This window comes from Anopheles darlingi, chromosome 3 (genome assembly GCF_943734745.1).
Source record: "Anopheles darlingi chromosome 3, idAnoDarlMG_H_01, whole genome shotgun sequence".
NCBI classification, from domain to species: domain Eukaryota; kingdom Metazoa; phylum Arthropoda; class Insecta; order Diptera; family Culicidae; genus Anopheles; species Anopheles darlingi.
The window spans coordinates 59,007,854-59,027,239 of record NC_064875.1 but is presented as its reverse complement, the minus strand read 5'-3'; the positions used below and the strand labels follow the sequence as shown (position 1 = coordinate 59,027,239).

General features: G+C 53.8%; 1 protein-coding gene across 1 annotated transcript in view; it reads right to left on the bottom strand.

Annotated features, from left to right (window-relative positions):
- Nucleotides 1-18,607, bottom strand: part of LOC125953821 (zinc finger MIZ domain-containing protein 1) — an 87,802-nt gene extending 69,195 nt beyond the window's left edge. The window contains exons 1-2 of the mRNA XM_049683610.1: nucleotides 18,348-18,607; nucleotides 15,309-16,896 (exon numbers count right to left, since the gene is read on the bottom strand). The gene's annotated coding sequence lies outside the window, so the exon portion shown is untranslated. The remainder of the gene's footprint in view (nucleotides 1-15,308; nucleotides 16,897-18,347) is intronic.
- Between the last annotated feature and the right edge of the window lie 779 nt (nucleotides 18,608-19,386).

Genomic DNA, 19,386 nt, shown 5'->3' with positions numbered 1-19,386 from the left:
ACACACACACACACACACTCGCGCCCAAGAGATCGGAAATACGGAAGACCGGCAGACAGGCGCGTCAAGCGCGGGGAAAAGTATAAGAATCCATGGAAAATGCGGGAATGCCGGGCAGGAAAGGTTCTAAAAATAGCGAGCGCGCGTCTATCGAACAACCGCCCACACCCACACCCACGCCCGCCCTACGTTCTTCATCTGCACCACCTTACACCCGGACTCCCGACTCCCGACTCCGACACAAATGCTGATCGATACTTGGCTTCCATCGCATTCAGAGTCTCTCTCGCTCTCTCTCTCTGGCACTCATCGCGACGATCGATTGCTTGCTTTAGCTCTTTGTGTGCTTGTGTGTGCGCAAGTGTGTGTGTGTGTTTGTGTTCCATTTTCATCGTCGTCGTCGTCGTCGTCTGGATCTAAATCATGTATCCGCGCGTTCGGTCGATCCCTCTTCTTAGCGGTGAAGGAAAAACCCGGAATCCCGAGGCACTCTTCGCTCCCTTCGCTCCCGCCGTTCCGATCGATCCCTAATCGATGCAGTTCGCGATGCACACAGAGCAAGCGTAGGCTGCAGCTTCTCTCTCTATCTGTCTCTCTCTCTCGTTCTCGGTGCATCTTTCCATTCCATTTTCTAGTTCCCCAACCTCGCAACACATGTGAAGGCGTGTGAAACTGTGATTTGGTGGCGCATCCCCGAGAGAAACACGCTGCTGCTGCTGCTGGTTGCTATGCTGTTACTGCTGCTGGTTGCTGCTGGTTGCTATGCTTGCACTACACACACACACACACACCAGAGCATTTAGCGCGCGGCTGGCTAACTGTTTATTCCGGGACGCAGAAGGGGGCATCCCAGTAGCCCGGCAGCGTGTACTGCGTGAGTTAACCTTTCTTTTGGGTGTTTTGGTGCCGGGGGGGGGGGGGGGGGGGGGGATTGGAGTGATGTGAATGCAGGAAAACACATTACAGCTCGAGCTGGAAACGCTGGATTCCGTTTCGATTGATGGAAAAGTTTTGGAAAAATAACAGATAACGAGAAACAGAGTGAAGAGAGATAGAGAGAGAGGTGCGCGAAAGACGACGGATCGACAACCGGAGATCGAATTTTATGATTAAAAAAAAACAAAAAACAAAAATGAAACAAGAAGCTCCGAAAACGAAAAAAGAGGTGCGTGTGTGTGTATGTGTGTGTGTGTGTGTGTGTGTGCATTGCATAAATGCATAAACCTGTCGACCTGCCGCCTATAAAAGACAAACAGGGAAATCGCAACAACAAAAACGAAGCAAAACGAAGGAACCATTGGGTAAAAGCCGGCGTGTGTTTTTGTGTGTGTGAGTATGTATGTGTGTGTGTTCATATAAGCTCGAATTCGACAAAACCGCAAACGGAATTAAGAGAAGAAAAAAACCGTGTGAAGAAGTGGAAAAGGAAGAAGAAGTTAAGGAGGAATAATAAAAATAAAACCAAAAAAGAAGAGGAAAAAAAGAGAAAGAAGAAGAAAAAAAAAGAGAAAGAAGAAGTAATGAGAGAAATGAAATGGAGCAAACGTGCAAACAGCGACGCGGGGTAACAGCAACAGCAGCAGCAACAGCAGCAAAAAAGGGGGGAAATTAAATTAAACAAAAATGAAGGAAGGATAAGGTAACAACCATCAACACATACACAGATAGGCACACGCACACGCAATCGGGGCTCACCAACTGCGCGGCGATGCACCTCTCTCTCTCGGCGGCGCACCTTCCCCGTCCCGGCTCCATACTGTAGTGGAGAGCCAATAATACCTCATGGTCCGAGACGCATATGCATACACACACACACGCGCACATGCACGCACCCAGTCTGGTACTAAATGGTACGCAAGGTGGGGCGGACGCGGGCGACGTACGAAGCAGGGAAGCGCAAAGCGCAGATAAAGAAGGAAAGCAACGCGCGGCGGCAACGCCACACAGACGGACGGACGGACGGACAGACATTAACATCTCTTTAGCCTCCGGGCCGGCTGTGGCTGAGGGGACGTGGTCGTGGCCGTGGCGCGTCGAAGGAACGATCGGCGGCGGTGGCGGGATGGCGGATTTTACATAAAGGAAAAGCGGATCGCGCTGTGGTGGTGGCGCTGGCGCGCGCGCGCTCGCGCGCTCACTCTCCTGCTCATGCTCGTATACTCGTACGCGGCCGCAGCCAAGTGGAAGTTGGAAATAATTTAACGATCCACCACCACACGATGGCGAGGAAAGGGGCTACTAGGGGAGCTGGAAGTGACTTCTGCTTTGAATGCCCCGCAAGATGCTCGCGGTAGCTGGTGGACGGTGGTGGTACTCGCGCACGCATACTAGCACCTTTCCATGTGGCGGTGGCGGTGGTGCAAGGGGGCCGGTACACCCGTCGTTTCGGCACATGGATACGGTCCGGATGGGCGAACCGATTTGGCTGGCTGACTGGCCACAGGGTTGCTGCTGCTGTTGCTGCTGCTGTGAGTTCGATTTCAATCCCTATCTCGTGATCCTTCAATTGAGCGGAGTGGAGTGACGAGTGGAAACAGAGTCACAAAGCGAGAGAGAGAGAGAGAGAGAGAGAGTCACCTGAACGATAGTCGGAGCCGTCAGTAAGTCAAGAACCAACGTTTGACTTCATTTGCTTTAATAAATATAATTTCCACATTCCACACGGCAACGACGACGACGAAGAGAGAGAGAGAGAGGACGAGGCAAGAGGACGAGGCAAGAGGACGATCAGTGACGACGAGGGGAAGGGGGAGCAACGAACGCCAAAAGACAAATTTCCGAAATCGAGCGATGAGTCGAGACGAGACGAGATGAGACGAGATGAGATGAGATGCAGACCGCGAGATCGGGAACCGACGAAACGTGACACACCGCCCCACCGCTCCACCACCCTTTGGTGAGGTGTGTGTGTGTTTTGGGGGACGAAAGGGTAGGGGGGGGGGGAAGACGCCAAGAGGCAGAGGCGAGAAAAAGATACAAATCGAACGCATCAGCGAGCGAACGAGCGCGCCATGACGGTGAGGATGGTGGTGATGGTGTGAAGGTGGAATGCCGAGAAGATCGGATAAAGACGAGATGAGCGATCGGTCGAGGGGGTGCGTTCCTCGCTCTCTCTTGCTCTCTCCCTCTCTCTCTCTCTTTCTGCGAGATGATACTTGAAGGAACAGCTGTGCGAAGACGAACGGCCAAAGACGAACCAGAAGCCCTCTCCCGCCTCATCACCATGTGTGTGTGTGTGTGTGTGTCTCGGTACTCGGTCGGAACTCGGGGAGGGCGCACCTACCGGGGTAGGTGTGCCACACCGTGAGGGTGCAGCGGCTCGTGATCACGGGTGTTCACGGGATGGAAGTGGAAAATGTGAGAAAAAGATGAGTTAAGCCCGAGGGACGACCCACGACGCACCCGGGACGCCCAAAAACGTAAACGGAGAACGGGAAAGAACGGAGAAAGAGAGGGGCAGGAAAGGGCGGAAGGAGGGTAGCGCGAGAAGCGTGGAAAACGGCTCGGGCCCCCGGAACCGAAGACAGGAAAACGGGAGGGGAAAAAAGGCGAGCAAAGCCTATGAGAACTGTTGCTGCCGCTGCCGCCGCCGCTGCTAAGTATCAAACTCGAGAGAAAGATGATGCGAAAGGAGATGAATGAAAGAACGGAACGAGAAAAGCGAGAAAACAGAGAAAGAAAGAAAGAAACGTAGAAAAGAAACGAAGAAAACGGAGCGGAAGAAGGCAAACGAAACAAACGCAACAAAACAAGACAATCGGCAGGCGGCAACAAACAGAGTAGAGCGGAGCCGCCCGAAATGTGTGTAAGTAGCAGACGATGCAGAAGACGAAAAAGACGAAGAAGAAGAAAAAGAAGAGGAGCAAGCGCGTAAGCAAAGAACCGGAGCAGAAAAGCGGTGGAAGCGTAAAGCGTAAGCGGAGCGGAGGAGCGGATCATGCGACAGGCGAAGAAACGCGAGGGAAGGAAGCAGAGAAAAAACGCAAGCGGAATGCGAACGAGGCGAGGTGGGAAAGGGAACCTGCGCTGCGGACGATCGCGAACAGAACGCACATGGAAATGATGATCGGATAATAAAAGTGTATAAACACTCAATACACCGAGGGAGAGGTATAAGAGAAGAGAAGAAAAAAAAAAAGAAACACAAAGAGAGAAAGAATGAAAGAGAGCAAAAGAGAGAGAGAGAAAAAAAGAAAAAGAAAGAACAAAAAAAGAAAGGATAAGAAGGAGAAGAAGCGGAACGCATGTGAAGGCGACATGCAAGCGTGACCTCCTCCGGCTGCACCTTCTGGGGATCTTCTGCTTCTTCTTCTTCTTCTAGGATCCATTCGGGCTCAAGAGTGACCACAGTGTGTGCCTGAAAGGCACACACACACACATGGGGATCAAGAGAAGCGTTCTAATGTGTCGATCCGGAGTCCGGATCATCATCATCATGATCATCATCATCCCCGGTATCCCCTGGATTCTCGATTCTCTTCCACCTGACCTGCAGGGCAAGACGCGTGTGCGCGCGCGCGCCAATGCGTTCGATGATCATGCCGCGGCCTCCACCACCACAGCGGGAGTCTGGACGCGATGGACCTCCGCCAAGCATCGGAACGCATCGGAACGCATCGGGAGTGAGCGGGTGGAGGGTTTCAGGAGATCACCTCCCGCGTACTGCCATCGCGATCGCCGAGCGCTCCAGTACAAGTCGCATCGACCTCCAAATGGTTCGACAGAGAGCAAGCAGAGAGAGGGAGAGAGAGAGACGGGATCATGATGGGGAGCTGTCGCTGCTGCTGTCACGCGCAGTGTCTCGCAATGTCATCGCTACTCGACTCTGTTTGTAAATACTGCCTCTCATCTCTCTCTCTCTCTTTGTCTGTCTCTCTTTCTCTCTCTCTCTCTCTCTCTCTCATGTCGAACGCGATCGCCACGCAATCGATTGGTCCGGAATCAGGGAACCTCATTAGCCTTCATGTAGCCACCCTCTCGGTCCTGAACCCTGAGACTGTTCTCTTTTCCTTCTTCCTATTCTTCTTCTTCTTCACTCGATTCTCGATCTCTCATTCTTTCGTCGATCCTGAATCACCTCGATCCTCACCCCCTCCCTCAGGAGAATGCCTTCTTCTCACCGGCAGGTGGATGCTCCTCGCTCCGAGGATCCCAAAGCAAAGCGGATCCGAATTCGAATTCGAATTCCCCGAACATAACACACCGATGTATTTGTAACACTCTTCTCTCGATCGAGTTGTAGCGACGCTGCAACCGGACCAACGCAAACAACGACGCAAACAACGACACACAACAGACAACGGACGGATCGTCGCGTCGCGTCGCGTCGCGCCGTTTGGTAATAATTCATCTTCTGCTTCCACGGAACCGCCGCTTTGAGCGCTCGAGGGGCCAGCAGCACCAGGAGCAGAAGCAGCTACGGCGGTCACCTATCACCGAACTCGTTTACTCGTTGGCACCATCACGAGCCGACGATCAGCGGCGTCCGTGTCCGCGTTGCGATCGTCGTCGTCGTCGACGTCGACGTCGTCGCCACCCTGGTCGTCGTTCATCTCCTTCTTCTCCTCCTCCTGCTCTTGATCGGCTCACCGCGCATGATGATGATGCTGGTGATCGCCATCCATGACCGTGCACGCCTCGAGAACGGGCGTGAACGGGACTGCACAACCAGCAAGAGCAAGGGAGCAAGAGAGATAAGGAGAGAGAGAGATAGAGAGCGACGCGACCGTTCCACAGCAGCAGCAGCAGCAGCAGCAGCAGACCGAGGTCGACGCGTCGCGATCGCTTGACACAAAAACAAAACAAAAAGGCCAATCCACGGGCCTCACCATCTTCCCCTTGTCACCTCAGCAGCAGCAGCAGCAGCAGCCACCACCACCACCACCATCGTCGGCATCGGCATCGTCTTAATCAAGCAGCCAAAACCGGGGACCCCGCGAAGAGCGACGAATTCGCGATCGCGCTCGATCACACACACACACACACACACAAACGGTGTCACCGAGTGGCGTTGTAGACGTTGGGGGGGTCCGGGCATGCGGGGTGGCGCACGCCATGCCACACACCACCCAACGGCCGATCGAGGATCGCGATCGCGAGCGTGCGCGCGCGCGCGCCAGCGCCCAAGCACACCTCTCTCGTGCTCTCTCTCGCTCTCTGCCGGCGCGATCGCCGATTCAGCGACAAATAATCGCTCACCCCGTCCCCCGGGGGTCGTTTTTTGGGTTGCGGGAGGTGTAAAGGGGGGATGGGGGCACACGGCGGTGCTGTACATACTTGCGAAACGGTTGACGACCGTTTACGCGATCGTGTATATGCGAGACGATCGGAGTCACTGCGCGACACATTTAGCCGTGGTGCTTTGCATACACGCACCACCACTACCAACAGCTACACTACGGCCGCTACAGTGGCCGCTGCTTACCTTTTTGCCGTGGAAAAATGGCAAAACAATAAACAACGACGACGACGACGACGAAGGCACTTTCCTTCAATCACTTGGAGGAAAAGTGTGAGAGGAAAAAAAAATGTTGAGAAAAGAAGGGGAGGGGGAATGAAAAATTAAAAGAAAGACACACCAGAAAGCTGGGTTGCAAGTCGCGCAAAAGCATTGAAAAACCATCGAAGCAATCATTGCAAACACACAAAAGAGATGAGGAAACATATTCCTACGAAGCCGGTAGGTGGAAGCTGTTAATTCAAACAACAACAACAACAACAAAAACTAGCGAAGCGAACCAAACGAAACGTCAAACTTGTCAAACGGGGCGCGCTGCTGTCACGCAGGCGGTGCACGCAGCAGCAGCAGTAGCAGCAGCAGCAACCAGACACTCCCCATCTCTCTCTGACACTTGCCTACTCGCACGTTCGCTCGCACACATCGTTGCTATGCGACCCCGCTAATTAGGCTGATCTGACACCGGCCGCCACCGCCACCACCAGCGTCACCGTCAACTCCGGGGGGTTTTGAGGCGAATTTTGTTTTCGTTTTTTTTTGTTTGGCATTTTACTGTGCGCCTGACGTGCATGCAGCTGTGTTGTTGTGTTGTTGTAGCGTCCCTCGACATACGATACCCGGGAGGACGTGTTGAGTGATGACCACTCGGAAAACGGGCGCAACTCAGCCTTGCAATCCTGGTCATGGATGATGATGATGATGCTGATGACGATGACACGTCACCTGGTACGAACACATGTCAGAGAGTCCGGGGCAAAGGAGGAAGAGGCGCACAGACTACTACAACTACTCGCACTCGTAACAGCCGGCAGCACGGAGGTGATAATGCTCAAAGCGACCGACGCTTGATGACGGCCGGGCCGCGTGCACGGACCGCGGACTTCCGCCTTCGTCATTTAATGGATTCCGCAAATCGGTCCAACCAATCGTAGACGGTAGAGTAGACGATCTGCTAGAGACAAAACAAAACGAAACAACGCGAAAGTGAACTACAACAAAAAACCACACCAGCCGTGTGGTCCATCCGTCCGTTTTCGAGAGGAAGGTCATGATCGGGCCGATCGCATCGTTGTGTCGAACCAAAACTTGACACTGATAAGCAGCATGCAAAATTTGGAGATCGACCTCGCGCTTTGGATGCTATAGATCCGATCCCAGCAGAACTTGGGACCAAGTTCGCGACGGGCTTACGGGCTGTGACACTCTTGGTGGTCAAGACGAGGACACCTTCGGGAGCGGCAACTAAAGGCTCAAGTTCCTCAGGTACCTTGTTCCATTTCGTTACGTCTCTTCCTCGTCGTGGAAGTTGGAATGCATTTCGTTCGTTCGCTCGCACGACGTCGTTGTCGTAGTGGCCGTGGCGTGCATCATGCATGCATGCATGCATGCACCTTCTTCTTCTACTTCTACTTCTTTTTCGCATCGCAAGTTTGGATGATACTGATTGGTTTGGTGGCGACGAGGTGGAGGAAAAGCACCGGAACGACACAGAACGACGCAGCAGCGCTACGGCAGAATCGAAGAGAAGCAGCGACAGAGCAGAGCAGAGCAGAACAGACTCCACCTTGGGCAGTCCAGAGAAGAGAAATCCAACCACCAAACGGACGATGCTGCTGCTGCTACTGCTGCAGCAGATGATGATGATGATGATGATATACATACTCCCGTACGGAATCGTCATCATCTTCCTCTTCTTCTTTTACTCCTTGACTTATCCTCCCTCGGTCGTTCTCGTGTGTTCTGTTGTCCTGTTGTGTGTTGTGCTTGTGCGCACAGGTCTGTGTTGCTGCTGCTGCTGCAGCAGAAGAAGAACCTGCTCCCTTCCTGCACGGGGACGGATAAAACCCGGTTAAAGACATCAAAACGCCAGTCGAGAGTTTCGAGTCCGCGGAGTCCAGGGAGTCGATGACGGCGTCTTCGGTTTGTGTGGATAAATCTTGCACAGGAAAACGGCAAAAAAGGTGCACCCCGCACGGATGGCAACAACAACAACAGCATCATCATCACCACCAACACCACCAAGAGCTCTGGTTGCTCTGTTGAACGTGGCACCACCACCGGGGCAGAAAATGCAGAAAATTAATAATTTGTCTTGGCCTGGCAAATACCGGGGCGGCAGAGAATGGCGTCAGTGGCAGGCAGTGTCCGTGGTGGTGGTGCTGGTAGTGATGCTAGAGATGCACACACGAACGAACGGTGCAGGCGAATGATGCAGCAGCAGCATCGCTCTCTCTCTCTCTCTCTCTCTGTCACTCTTTTATTATATCTCTTTATTGCTCTCTCTCTGGAGTACTCGGCTAAAGAAGCGGCCGATAAGCAGAAGCAGAAGATATGCGCTGTGTCCTCCCGCGTTGCATTGAGCGTTGCGGCATCGTTCCATCCCGCGTCTTATCCGTACGGCTATCGATCGGTCAACCACCGACCAGGGCACAGTATCCGGAGAAACGAGACGAACGGGGAGTTTGCCGCTCGCGAGGAACCGGTAAAGGGCCGTACGTAGAAGCTGAATGTGCGTAGCGCGCGAAACCTCCAACTCCAACTCGCGGAACTTGAGGCGGTGGCAGAAAACAGTGCGCGAGATAGTTCAAGGTGTTCAATGTCCGGAAAAGCGGAACAGCAAAAGCAGCGATTGCGATTGGAAGAGGTGATAATATATAATACTGGAGTAGCATAGGCTGACAAACGTGGTTTGCATAGTGGCTACTGGCCTGTCATATTCAATTCTCATGTAAATTTGGACATTTTTTTGGACAGGTAAAGAATAGCTTTCATGGATTTACGAATCCTTAGACAATCTTGCAGAAGTTAAACTGGTCTATTGGTCTAAAATGGAGACTAGTAGTGCTCTTTAGCGATCCTATTCTATGAACTTTCCCTGTGAATTAAGCATTCTCTCCAGTCTTATTTGTACCTTAGAAGTTCTCCTGAAGTCAGTCCTATATAGACGCTATATAGGACTCCCAATCAATAGTGGCGATGTGAATTTCTGTCTTTTCTCCAGGATTTCATGTAGAGCTTTCTTCCAACTAAGAAATCCTCGAGCAATCCTACAGAAGTTGGCTATAAGTCGATACCGTCCAACTATCCAACGACTATCCTCCACCAACAATGTCAGTATCTGCCAAGACTAGTGCAGGCACCTTATAGCACACTTTCGCACGCAACTCAGAAGGAGAACGGAGTCGGCCCGAAGTCTCCGGACCTTGGTCATCGGCGGTAGCTTCCGGACGTGACCTTCACCGCACCGGAACGATCGCGCACTGGCCACCGCTCGTCGCAACCTCATGTCGCAAATGTCAAAACCACATCCAACTAGCCCCTTCTAGTGGACGTACCATCCACTACTCCGAGTGTGTGTGTGTGTTTGTGAGTGCTCGTGGAAGCCTCCGCTTGACTCTAGGCCTCCGAGAGGCCCTGAGTCCGGGGAGGAGAGAGGTCGAGACCCCAAGAGTTCGAGTAGAAAGCCTCACGGGCTCACGGGTTGAAAGAAAGTTACAGGGGGGGGGGGGGGGGGGGGGCTGGGAAATTCCAGGAAGTTGAAGATCCGCAGACCACCGCCACCTTCCCTTCCTTTCCCCGGAGGTGGGGACCCGCGCGGGAACTGGATCAACACGGTGCGGCGGCGCGGCGCGGCGTGCATCAAGGCGTGACACCGATGTCGAATGAATGTTTCTTTTCCGTCGTGACCACTCGCGACGCAAAACGGAGACGAGAGAGATAGAGAGAGCGAGACCGAGAGCGAGAGACGCGCCACCTCCGCCCAGTTCCGTTGTCAATCATTCGTATCCGCCCTGCCCTGCCTTACCCTTCCGGCACCTCTCGTCTCGCCGGTCTCCTAACTCGTGCTGGCGCCCATCGTGGTGGTGTGGCCTCGAGTCGCTCGAGCACACCACACATCATCACGTGGAGAGAAGGGGGTGTGGGGGGGTGGGGTGCAGGAGGGGTTCACCACCCCTTACAATCGGTTGCATGCGAATCAGTGGCACACGTACAGCTCACCAACCGTCCGTGTGTCTGTCCTCCCTCCCCCCTTCCCGGCTTTGCTATGCATCATCATGCGATGGAAAAGATGGCGGATGAAGCTCGCCTTCGAAACTTCGCGACCAAATGGCGCGACAACAACAACGACGACGACGACGATGATGGCGACGATGGCGACGATGGCGACGACGTCGCTACTACGTGTGTTGGCAATGAAAGGTTCGTCGAAATCGAACCAACGCGCGGCATACGAACGCGAACGAACGGACGGACGAACGAACGAACGTTCCACCATCACCACCACCATCAGTACCCCAACCCCTTGCTGCTGCCTTCCCCACCATCCGAAGAGCCGTCGATGCACCGAGTGAGCGCAGCAACTGCAACAGCAACAGCAACTGCGGCCTGGCGCTGCATCGCATGATCGAGCTCTCGATGCAGCAGTTGTACCGCCGCCACCATCACCACCCTCTCGGCACGAGCGTCATCGCCGAGACGTCGTCAGACCAACCCACCCACCTCGGGAGGGTGGTCTGGACGGGGGCCTTTCCTCCATTCCTCTCCTTTCCTGTGATGCTGCTCCCCCCTCATCCCAGAGGCCGCTACTGAGCTCGAAGTCTCGATGCAAATCATTGACCAACGTTTCATAAGTCCCTCGCCACCCCTCGAGGGGGGTGGGAGGTGAGACACTCGGTGTGGCGATCGATGATTTCCAGCTGCAACAATGGTGCGCTATGGTGGCCATGTTTGTGTCGGTGTGTCGGTGTCGGTCTGTATGTGTGTTTTGCGTGCTTTTGTTTCACAATCGCGCAGTGTTGTTGTTGTTGTTGCTAGTGGTGAACCCGGCACGGCACGGCACGGCACACGAGAGTGACACGCGGTACCATCATGCCACCCCCACCCCCTCCGAGAGCCCTTTTGTCCTCGCTCACTCGCGCACACATTTGCTCCGCGATGGCCTTTTACTTGGGCATTATATTGAGTCGCGACCTCAAAAACAACAACAACAAAAAAGAAAAGAAAAAGAACCTCCCACTCCTCCTCCTCCTCCTGCTCCTCCTCCCATTCTCCATCCCTTGCCGGGTGCCGAATGCCGAGTAATGTTTCCAGGGCCCGCCATGCACCACCCCACGGCCGGCTGCCAAACGATGCTGATGATGATGATGATGATGATGGTGGTGGTGGTGGCGTTGGTGGGATGCATGTGCGCATCTCCGTGCACCAGAGACACAGGCGAATAGGCGGGGCAGAGGGTAGCCGGGGGGAGAGGGCATTAAGCAAAAGGCCAGGACCGAAAGGAGAGAGACCAACAGCCATCGACGAGCACGAAGACGACGGCGACTACTACGACGATGGCGTCGCCAATAGATCCACCATCATCTCTCTCGCTCTCTCTCTCTCTCTCTCTGACTGGTTGGCTGGAAAGTGGTTGAAAGTGGAAAACATAGGAAATTTGATGGAAAACTCTAATGGTGGTGGTGGTGGTGGTGGTGCGCAGAGAGGGACGACCGTGCACCGTGGCCCGAGACTAGAAAGAGTTTGTTTTTGGAGTTGGCCGTCCGGAGAAAGGACGGCGAGCGGTGAGCGATTGTCCGGGATGGAGAGCAACCAACCAACCAGCAGCAGCAGGCGTTGCTTCGCATTCAAATCGCGTTTGGGAAAAATAGAAACAGCAAAAAAAAATGGAAAGCCAAAGCGCGTCTACTATCTGGTGGTGATGGAGAGACGAAATGGGGAGTATGAGAGGGACTAGGGGCGCGGATGATGAGGATCACCCCGTCCCGTGTTACGGCTCCATGTACACCGCTTCATGTCACTACGCCAGTCCATTTCACTTCATCGAGAGGAAACAAAGTGGGCTACTTTGATGACGACGACAAATGTCAAACGTCACAGGAATCCCAGAAGGTACCGAAGGTACTTTGATTTGTTTAGTGTATTTCCAGAAAATATTTTTTCATCAAAGTAGAAATAAATACGCCAAAGTAAGTGAGTTTTTACTTTGTTTTTAACAGATCTCAGCTCAGGTATGGGTATCTTCACCCCGATTGGACCAAATGATTCGAGTACACAACTTCGAATTGCTGTTGCAACAAAATCGCGAGAAGCGAAGGTGGAAGACAGGTGGCATTAATAAGGTCATGCATATCGCTCTTGGTACTACAGTTGACCATAATGTCGCGCCCACCATGTGCTGCAGACCGATGGGGTCTGCGAAAAACAAGAGACGCCACCCATCGCCAGATTATTGATACAGATGCAGCGATTGGAGGGAGTATACTCTTTAGATTCGTCTACGTGCTGGACCGTTAGGTCCAGAGTTACCTTTTAGCCAGAATTCCATTTTCCAATTCGAACGTTTTATTGTCTTGTATTCGTAGTCATTCTTTCCATGATACCTACTGGGAACTGGGGCCTCGAGTTCAAAGGTGGAGCAGGGTGGATCTCCTTATTACCACATAGCGTAGCGTATCGATCGAGTACCTCGTCTAAGCAAAGCTGCATCATCAACCGGCTCGACATTAATCAAGCAAACACCACTTGTGGCAACACTATGCGCGTCTCGCCTTTTTCGACGACTATTATATCGGAGTGCCCGGGGCCATGGGTTATATGCTTGATCGGCATCGACAATGTACGTGTGTGGCCGCCCGAGAGTTTCATAGAAATGTTGTCAGAGCCTCTATCAGAGTACCGAGGTGCACACTACCATCTCCACTTCTCCACTTTTGCGGAAGCGATCCACGGTCCCAGCAGCGGTCCCGGATGTTCCCCCGGGGAGGGGTGGCGACATCACTAAACGAACTTCTCGGAAACGCGCGTCGCGTCCCTTGTACAAACCTTACCCCCCCCCCCCCCCGCTCCACAGACTGGGCGAGTAAGAAAAGGTTTTTGGCTGAATGTGCGTGTGAGTGTCTCGTACCAAGGCATACCAAGGCGGGGGTCCCCATCATATCGTATCGCTTATCAGTGAGTGAGTGGTGCGCGTCCGATCAACAAGTGCCCTGCCCCTCCTCCACGGACCGCGCTTCTTACGTTCGTGCCCGCCAAAAAAACGGTGTCTGGCGTAGGATTCCCGGAGAACTTGGGAACCTAATTTATGATACCTCGAGGAGATCACGGACGTGGAGGTCGTGATTTTGGTTAGAGAAAAAAAAGTCGGATCCAGATTCGGTTCCCCTTTTATTGCTACTCGTCAAGGGCTGACCAATGTCGGTCTTATTAGGCGGGCTAGTGACGCTAGTGTGTCCATACGGTCATCGATGTTGGTCAAACATCGGAGGTACCCTTCTGTATTTGCTTTTGTCCGGCATTGATAAGCCACAGTTTAGTGAGTGGACCGTGATTTTTGGGATCTAGCCTGCAATAGTTTTACGTATTTGATCCACTCCTCATGTTTCGATCTGAAAAGACAAGAGACTGTCCGCATTCCCCGTCAGTATAGACGTAGAAGCATCCTTGTATTCACCTCTAGAACAATGAAGAATGGATCGAAGATCCTTTTCGGGTTTTTTGTAGCGGGAGTTGATCCCACAAGCAGGCAAGCACTAGGTAGAGGGTTCATCCAGGTGTATCCCATATACCCAGGCCTGGCCAATATCCTGTACCTTTGTGCAGGATACATGGTGTTCCTTCACGGACTTCCCAGGTCTCTTAGGTCTCTTCTTTTCGTACGATAAAACCAAAGAAGCAGAGCCCAGATCGGCATCAAACGGTCTCTCTCTCTCTCTCTGGTCTCTACCATCAGCCTCAACCTTCCTATCGCTGCCGGCTGCATCGATCCGACAGGGCTCAGAACCCGACAAAAATGTCGTTTCCGCTCACGCGCTAAGGACCAGAAGGCCGCATGTGCGCGAACGACGCGTCCTCTCGCTGGCACCGCGGGTCCGGGAAAGGATATCATCCTCCGGTGGGCTCGGCTTTCCTTCCATCGTCATCGCCATCGTCATCCTGCCATTTTGAGGCCTCTATTGCCTGTCGACCTCAAATCAACAGCTGGATCTCTCCGCTAGTTGGTGCGCTTCCGCCGTTCCCGGTTTCCCGCGTGTGAAGTGAGAATTCAATAATCGACGAATGGTCGGACGGAAGGGAAGAACCGGCGACAACGATGACGACGTCGACGACGGCGACGACGACGACGGATGGCGACAGGACAAGGACCATGTGAATGAGAGAGGTATACAGGGAAAGACAGAGAGAGGGAGAAAGAGAGAGAAGGCTGGAGGGCATATGTAACGCGAGGACGAAACACGAACATAAAAGCCACCGAAAGCAGCAGGGACCACCGCACCGTCCGTTCCACTCTGTTAATCGTCCTCCTCCTCCTCCTCCTTCTCTTCCATCCGACCGACCACCTCATCATCATCACCACCGCCATCATCATCATCATCATCATAATCAGCACCTTTCCTCCAGCACCGGTGGCCAGCAAAGGGACTGTAAGGACCTCCGCAGGCAGGCAGTAGCAGGCACGAGAGGGTCCTTCAGCAGCAGGCCACTACCACCAGGCACCAGGCACAATGACACACCAGCAGCACGCTATCTCTCTCACTCTCTCTCTCTCATTCTGTTGCTCTCTCTCTCGTTTGCTCGTGTGTTCCATTGGACCGGTGCGAGTGTGTATGTTTTCTCACATCCTGCTGCTGCTGCTGCTCCTGCTGGGACCCTCGCGTACCCGTTCTCATCGGACTCGCCTCGTTCTCGGAGGTCCTACTACGGAGGGAACTTCGATCGACGAAACGCAAAACAAATTCCAAAAACAAAAAGGGATCACAAGCACAGCACGAAAAAAGAGGAAGAGAGGCAAATGAAGAAGAAGAATGGGAATGGGAATGGGTGGAGGAGTAGTTGTTGTGTTGTTGTGGCCTACCTCGTTCTCGCCCAGCTGTTCCTGTCCGCGGCCTACCGTATGCAGCAGGCTGCCCTGAGCCGTCGCCTCTCCGGGACTCTCGTGGGTTGCTTCGATGATGATGGTGCGGCGTTGCTACTACCACCGCCACCGCCTGCTGTGATTTCGGGCTGTTTTTTTTTTGCGCTTCTCTACAACGTGCGCACTCTCTCGTTTTCACGCTGCTCTCTCGCTCACACGCTAGCTCGTTGACAGGATACGGTTTTGAGATTGGGTTTGGTTGGCTTCGTTCTCCCGCTTATCGGGTGGCCATTCACACACACACAAACACACACACACAGCAACTCGGCCTGTTAAAGGATCCTCTTGATCCGCCCTGCGCCCAACACTCCTGCCCAGGATGTTGCTATGTATTCACTATCGGTTGTAGCGTGAGCGAGATGATGTCTCGTCTACACTACCCCTCTCTCTATTTCTCTCTCATTCACAATGACACATACGCGACACAGCAGCAGCTGAGCTACGCACACATACACAGGATAATACACACACACGCACACGCACGCACACTTACACACACGGGCACCGGAAGCCGTACGCACAATTGCGCTCTATTACTCTCTCTACCTCGAGTGTGCGCCCTCTCTCTCTCTCGCTCCTTTTTTTTTGCTTTCTTTCTCTTTTACACTCACGCACGCACTCGCACACACCCTGTACCCCGATCCCTTTTCGAACCTTCACGGTGACACACGGATGCCGTTTGCTCCTGCACACAGAAACACACGCACTCGTCTACTCGCACACACACACACACACGCAGTAGCACTAGCACTGGTCGGGGAACAACGCGTTTGATAAGAAGGCTCGCTAAGAAGGGGTTGTTGTGGTGGCTAGATGAGTCAACCTCTTCCTTCCTTCTGCCGCTTCTCTGCCTCGTTTTACCGGCCTGTTAAACGGGGCCACAACATCGCTCGTTGTGCGATCCGCGCGCGCGATTCGATCCTTCTTCTGTTGCTTCTCCTGTTGCTTATCCTGTACACCACTCTCTCTCTTTCTCTGCACGCTCTGCACTCTGCAGGACGCACTAAAGCACACTCATCATCACCGGTGAACCGGAACGCGCACCGCTGCACACTATATCGGGGATCGCCTACATCTGGCTGGACCGACCGACCGAAGACTGACGACACGCACGTTGCCACACACCACACGGCGTGAGCATTCTTTGGTTTGTTGGGCCACTCTGTCTGCCTGCCCGATCTGCCCCCGTCTGCTTCTTTGTCTTCACCACCTCTTCGGCCCGGGTCACACACTGTCACCTGCAGCCGCGGCAGTTAGCGTATGTGTTGTGTACCTCTGCGCGCTTCGAGGAACGAGGTACCTGCTGCTGCTGCTGCTGCTGCCGTTGCTACGGTGGTACCAGTTTGTTGCTTGGATTATCTACGGAATCGGTGGCATGGCAGGCCCGAAAAAAGAAACCTCCGGCCCGGTCAGGGTCGTCTTTCTGCACGTTGTCCTCTCACACACTTGTTGAGTGTCTTTGTCGTGGTCGTCGTCGTTGTCGCACCAACAACAACAACGGGCGTCGATTTCAGCGCGATCGCGTCCTCTGGAAGCAAACAAATGGGAATCAATTGATTACGGGACTGGATGGAGTGGAGTGAAGAGACGATGATGATGATCACGAGCACACGATTGTGGGTAGCGCTTGGTCGTCGTCGTCTGGAAGGTCAAAGTGATGACGAGTCCCAGACGGGACAGTTCCGTGGTCTTGTCTCGCACTGATAGCGTTGCGGCAACCACCGGCGACCAAGGACCAAGGCTTGGTATTCGATTCTAGGATTTTCGTTTTTTCGCGAAACCAAGCAGGCTGCTACGCACCTCCAGCTTCACACTGTTATTGTTATTGTTTGACACGAGGGGGAAACAAATGTCATTCGAGCACCGCACAAAGCTGGTTGTAGGATGCCGTGGCGCTTCCACTTGCCCGGTATCCATGCAACACAAGTGCAGCAACCGATTTTGTGGTTCGCTTCGAGTGCATGTGCGCAAAGGCGCACTCGGTGTGGCCAGGCGATGATGGTCACACCGCGCGTCAGCTGCTGATAACAATCAGCAACGAACGCGACGCGGTGTGCACGTGCAAGCGCACTCCTCCTCGAAGGTTAACCGATCGCGTGCGTGTGTATGTGTGTTGGTAGTGGAGGTATACACACGCCGCCACTATCAACGCACGACACGCTGCCGCTGCTGCTGCTGCCTATTTTGTGTACGTTTGGGGCTTCACCAGCAAAACGAGGGAGAGGAGAAGGGAAAGATACGGTGCGGAGGGAGGGTCGTTTGTACGAGTTTTGTTTTATCGAACGGAACACGGAACATTTGGCGATGATGAGGCTTTAGCTCGGTGGCTCGGCTGCTGCAAAAACCAACACAGCAAAAACAACGGAACAAACAACCGCATCAACCGCGACACACCATCGAGTGGCGCTTGCTGGTGGTGTGGGCTGCTGGTAGTGGAAGAAAAGAGAGGGTAGGGGTGGTCAACTGTGAACACTGATAACACGCGGTGCGGTGCGCGACGCGATCGGTGCACTCGCGCGATTCGCTTTTGCTGCTTTCACGTCGTGATTTGAGTTTAATAAAGTTTCCTTTTATTTGTTGCAGGCAAACAAACAATCGCAAAACAAAGGCTCACACACAACGCACAACGAGTCCATCTGCGTCCGCTTTGATACTGTTACCGTTCTTCACTGATATTCCGTGTCTCTCGAGGTCTCTTGCACACACGCGATTGCGAGGGCAGACGGCTGGTAATCGATAACCGAAAACCGATTGATCGAACACCGTAACACACTCCACACACCACACCATAGTCCCCGGGATTCCGGCGTTCTCGTCCCGGTGGCTGTCTCTTCGGCCACCAAAAACACTCGAGCCACAAAAAGCCACAAAACCAACACCACGCAGCGCGTCGAGACAGAATAATGAGGCCCCTTGATTCTGACCAGTGTCCAGTGTAACAACGCGGTAGCCTTCACAGGTTTTTCGGTTGGTACGCACCAGTCGTCGCGTCGTACGATAAAAACACGGCGGCCGTAGTAGTAGATAGCCGCGGTCGTCGTAGGTACGTCGTGGTACGTCGTCGTCTTCGTCGTCGACACCGTACACACAACACGGATAACACGTGCACGGTTTGAGGGTTGTTTGAGGACTGTGCCGCCGTGAATTTGCCGTGATGGCCGTAGCCGCCATGCTGCTGCTGCTGCTGGCTGGCTGGCTGGCTTGGCTGGCTCGCATGCTCACCGAGGGGGAGATCTCCTCGTCGTCGTCGTCGTCGTCGTTATTGCGGCATCACGCTCTCTGCAGCTCAGTCGCTGGTTCTCTCTCTCTCTCTTTCTCTCTCTTTCTCTTTTTCTCTTGCTCTCTCGCTCTCGCTCTCCTGCTTGCTCGCTTGCTCACTGTGACGGTCGGGAGACGACGTGAAATTGAGGCACAAAACGATGACGACGCAACGGCGGTGGCTGTGCCGATGGGGCGAAGGGTGGATGAATTAAAACGAGAATTAACTCCCCGCGCGATATGCCTCGCGCCTGCTGCTGATGCTCTCTCTCGTGTATTTGTTTGCTGTGCTGCTTCCTCCTTCTCGGCAGGCAGCCGTTCGCTCACTCGCTCACTCGCGCCGTACGCACTCTCGCTCGTTTCTCGTCGAGGCTCGCGCGTCCTTCAGCCAGCCAGTCAGCCAGCCGCTCGCAGAGAAGATGCGAACATGTGTTTCGTGTGCGTGAAAGAGAGAGAAAACTTCATCTACAGCGAGAGAGCGAACGAGCGAGCGAGCGAGAGAAAAAGCGACTCTGCGGCGGCTGCTGCTGCTGTTGCTGTTGTTGCTGTCAGCCTCAAAACAGCAGAGTAGGCTGGATGGCTGGCTGGCTGGCTGGCTGGCTGGCGAGGTGGCTGGCTGGCTGTGCAAAGATGTGTGAGTGTTTGTCCCACCTGAGGTGAGCACATGGCGAGCGCGCGCGCGCGAGCGCCGGGGTGGAAAACTGTTGTTGAGGTTTTGTATTTAGCAGCGGCAATCGCGTCAAGCAGCGAGCGAGCGAGC